The following is a 5,118-nucleotide window of genomic DNA, read 5'->3' on the forward strand; positions in this document are numbered from 1 at the left end:
ACTAAAAAACATAGTATATGTAAACATATTAGGATTTGAATATGTTCTTTTCAGGTTTTATGTTTCACTTCATTTCTTGCTTTTCTTATGAAAAAATTTAGTTTTTTATATGTGACTGAAAAATATGCAAAACATGGTGCTACTATACAAAGTCTTTGTTCTTCTTGACGAGCATCAAAATTTAGTTTCTATATAATTATTAATTTCTTTTTATGTGTAGGAGAAAGTGGGCGATGCAATTGGAAATGGTGGCGGAAAGTCAATTTGATCGTAATGTGAATGCGAAGAATTTTTGGATAATTAAGATGTCTTATATTCATGATACTATATGAATATACTCACTTTTGGAAAGTTTATTGTTAATGGGCATTTTGACACATTGTTTTATTAGTATGTGTATTCTTTTGGATTATTATTTTTGGTATTTATTAGCTAATTTAGTTCTTTATATCATCAAAATATATGATAATAATGCATGTGCTTGAAATAATTGTAATTAAATGATATATGTAAACTGTGATTTTTTAAAATTTTAAAAAAGAAAAAATTGTAGCCTAGCCAAAATAGCCACGCTTTAAAAATGTGGCCATTTGTCTGTACGTCTAGCATGTATATAAGCAAAGACCACACTTTGTAGGTGTTCCTTTAAAAGCCACGGTTAACAAGTGTGGCCTAAAAGGTAATAAAGGCCACGTTTTTTGAGTGTAGTTGTAGGGTATAAAAGCGTTGCCATATGGGGCGTAACAAGCGTTGTCTTTGTTGACTAATAGGCCACGTTTTTAAGCGTGACTTGTAAGGTAACATTTGAAAAGCGTGCCCTTAGGTCAAAGGTTACGCTTCTTTTGGCCAACCCCAGAAAAGCGTTGCCTAAAGTTGAAAAGTGTGGCCTTTGACCAAATACCACACTTTTTGCTAGTTTAGGCCACACTTTTTCAGGGTAGTCAAAGGCATAAAATGTTGTAGTGTGTGGTAGGATGACTACATTCCTTTTGAAAAGTTTAGAGTGATTTGGGATTCATGGTGGACAGTGACTAGGTGTACAAGATTAATTTGAAATATTGGTTAGCATAACGGCGGGAGATTCGAAGTGACGGAAAGGAGTTGCCTGATATGAAGAAGGATACAACATAACTTTGAATTGGAAGGTATTGTCGCACATTTAGTTGATGTCCACGAGGAGTGAATGGACTGGTGCAGCTGGTGAATGAGCACGGGCTTAGATGGGTTATCTCCTATGAGATGGTTAGCGGTTGCGTGGTTGGTGAAGCTTGTGCGAAGGATTTTACTGGCTATCCGGTAAGAGGTCTAATATGAGAATGTTGCTAGAGATTCAGAGTGTTCATGAAATGCTAAAGGAAGGATTTCGAGGAATTTGGCGGTTTACTTGCGCAAGGTCATGTCAATAAGAGATAAAGAATCTTGGTGGGTTCCAAAGTTGTGTAATAGTGGCTTCAAGCTAAGTGAGAGAGTCCCACCGCCTACGGTTAGATTGCCTGGTCGCCTATTTGTGAGATTTCTAGTTATCGTCATATTGATGGGTTACTGCGACTAGGGAAAGAGAACATCAGTGGTTATTTTAGCAAAGGAATTGAAGAATGTGTTCTATAATTGGCATCATCGATTCATGATCAGGTTTTGGGAGCCTTGCAGTTGATTATATTCGGACCAAATTAGAGTGTGTGACACTCAATAATGGTCCTAGTGGGTTCAAAGGCTAAGGTGTGGTGCCTAAGGGTTTCGACTCCATAGTATGGTTGAGTATCGAGCTTTTGGAGTAGATTATGATAAGGAGCTTGGAGTGTTCTGTGTTATCTTCGATCTGCGGTATAAATTGAGAGGAATGGGAGAAAATGACTTCGGATTCATAGAGGAGTTATCAGAATGGGTGTACCAGTTGAGGATGCGAATATGCACATAAGGAGGGTATGAGATGGTTCGTGGGAATTGAGACAACGTGGTCTCGTGTAATAAGGTCACTAAGGATGAGTACGGATTTGGGTTCGTTATGTTTTGAATGGGGCTACTATTATTCCTTAGCCAAGCCTAGAGTAAATTGGAATAAGTAAAATCAGTCAGCAATGTTTGAATTGGTATAATGGTGGCAACAATTAGTTCCTTTAGCATGTTAAATAATAAACATGATTACAGTAATGCATGCGAGGTTTGACGGTCGCCGTAATTGATTTTATTTGGAGGCTTTCGAGTATTATGGCCTATTATGTGCAGATGGATATCTGAAGAGTTATGGTGGTTTAGACCACTACTTGAGGTTGGTATTTTCTGCGGTTATGAGAATTTAGTCATGGGTTGTAATGGTTCGCTTGAAATGAGTTAAGTAAAAGGCTTCTATATGATGAAGCGTTTACCCTATTAGTGTTTCAGGAGTTATGATGAAATTTTTGTACTCTTGCGCATTGTCATGATTAAGTGCCGTGAGCAGCGTTGGATTTGGAAATTGAGAATCAAGGTTGCGGTTTGGTGTTGACAAAGAGGCGAGCTCGGATGAGCAGGAAAAGAATTTAGATGTTTAGAGTAAGCTGGTATTATCTTCAGCGTCACCTGAGATCACTGTCATGAGTAAGAGGTTTTATGTATTGGCTTGATATGGCCGGTGGTATGAATGTACAGACTTGTTACCTGGTGCAGAAGGCCGTGGGAGCATATCCCACGGAAAGATTGTATAAGTGTGACGTGTCGTCACTTAATTAATTGAGGACTTAAACCAAGTACGGTGATTGTGGTACTATCTCTAATTGAGAATTTATGCCTGAAGGGCACTCGGTTCATTTGGTTGTGGAATGTGGAAGGTTGTTCCGGATTAGACGACTGTTCTTGTGTGCTATGGGAAAAGGGGGTTACTATGGACCCAGGAAAGATTATTGGCCTAGTTCGGTACGATTAGAATCGGCTTGAGGTCTCTGAATGGATTTAAATATGAATATGGGCTCTATATCAGGCCAGATGTGTCCATTTCAGCATAGCGTTCCTTGTGGAGGAGTATTCGGACGTTGGATGTTGTTTCGTCGTCGGCTATTATATGTAATGCTATATTGTGTCGTGTGAGTTGCAAAACGGCTTGATAAATTTCTTTTATGTTGAGGTTCCACGTAGCGATGGTGTTATGTGAGAAGGATGGCTCTTGAGATTCAGATCATATATCGCACTTCAGTTGTGCTTGCGTTTTGTAGCTTATGGCGCTATCTGTCTCCCCAGGGATGGTATTATACACTTAGCGTGCTTGTGGCCGATATTCGGTATTTTGTAGTAATGAGCGATTTTTCTCGGTGTGTATCTTCTTATGTGAATTTTATGTGTGGATCGGGTGGCACGCCGCCACAGGTATGTTGTTTGTATCGGGTTGCACATCGCGACAATGTGATGTTGAGTACAGTTCCCTATATATCTGTTTTTGTGTGTTTTGTTTCCCATTTTCTGAGGAAAGTTCATATTAGTTGTGTGATTTGAGTAGTCCCTTCCAGAGTCCGTTTTCCTTATGTATCACATTCGATCTTGTGGCCTATAGGCGCGTTGTGGCATCATATGAGACTTTTGATCATGACCGTGGTGGCTTATTGCCTGAGCAGTTCGTACTGGGTGAGATGAGATTATTGGATCTAGGATCAGTGCAGTTGGATTATATGAAGTATATTAAAGAGCAAAGATCATTATTTGGTTTAGAATGAGGTAATGGTTCTTGTCAGAAGTATAGACTCAATGATTTGTTTACTCGGTAGTTTGTTATGAATTTCTACGCATCTCTTCCATCGTGGCAGTATTGCGACAGTTGGAATAAGACTTATATATATCATGAGGCGCATTGTGAGCATCAGATTCGTTGAAAGTCGGTTATTATGATCAGAGAATGTTATTATGGTCCTGTGAATGATGTGGTGCATGGTGGGAATTCGGCAACGACATGCAGTCATGTTCTGGTACCTCGTGTAGTGATTGATACGGTGTTCATATATTGGAAGCAAGCCTGGCAGAGAATTCCGGATGTTGGAATTGGGATCTAAGCCTATTTGCTTGAATAAAAGGGAATATCTTCAGAATTGATCGAGCTAATGTGCTCAACTGGGTTGTAGTAGCACGGGTAGGTGCACGAGGTGTTAAACAGTGATTTCAGACAACTCCAGCGCATTTCGTAGGACGTTCGAGGACGAACATATGTTTAAGTAGGAGAGAATGTGATGACCTAACCTGTTGTTTTGAGCGCTAGCACGCCGTTCAGCAGTTTGAGGCTATGAGCAGCTTCACTTCAGGTATTATGACTTGTACGCATTGTCGGAATTTAATTTTGGGAAGTTTGGAGTTAATTTGGAAAGAGAATTCTCATTTCGGAATCTTTGCGTTGAAAGAATTGACTAAGATTTGATTTTTGAGTAAACCACCTCAGAATCTAGATTTGAAGGTTTCAGCAGGTTCGTATGATGATTTCGGACTTGGGCGTATGTCCGGATTGGGTTTTGGAAGATCTGGGAACGTTTCGGCACCTATTGTGGAAGTTAGCATTTTTTGAAGAATTTTATAAGTTTGGATTGAAGTGCATTTCAGTGTTATCAATGTCTGTTTAGGATTCCGAGTCTGGGAATAGCTCCGTATGGTGATTCTGGTGCTGGGAGCGCGATGGGAAGTGAATTCGGAGGTCCGTGGGCCATTTTAGAGTCATTTGGCTAAAGATAGAAATTTGAAGGTTTTTGAGGAGTCTGAACGGAAGTGGACTTTTTGATATCGGGGTCGCAATCCAATTCCGGAAGTTGGAGTAGGTCCGTAATGTCGAATGTGACTTGTGTGCAAAATTTGAGATCAATCGGACGTGATTTGATAGGTTTCGGCATCGAATGTAGAAGTTTGAAGTTCTGAAGTTCATTAAGTTTGAATTGGGGTGCGATTCATGATTTCGATGTTGTTTGATGTGATTTGAGGCCTCGAGCAGGTCCGTGTTATGTTATGGGACTGGTTTGTGTGATTGAACGGGGCCCCGGGGGCCTCGGGTGTCTTTTGTGGTGGTTTCGGATCATTTCGGGCTGTTTTGCAATAGGTGATGCTGGTGTCTGGTGTTGTTCTTCGCGTTCGCGAGGATACTCTCGCGTTCCCGAAGAAGGATTTGGCTTAAGG

Source organism: Nicotiana attenuata, chromosome 3 (genome assembly GCF_001879085.1).
Source record: "Nicotiana attenuata strain UT chromosome 3, NIATTr2, whole genome shotgun sequence".
NCBI classification, from domain to species: Eukaryota; Viridiplantae; Streptophyta; class Magnoliopsida; order Solanales; family Solanaceae; genus Nicotiana; species Nicotiana attenuata.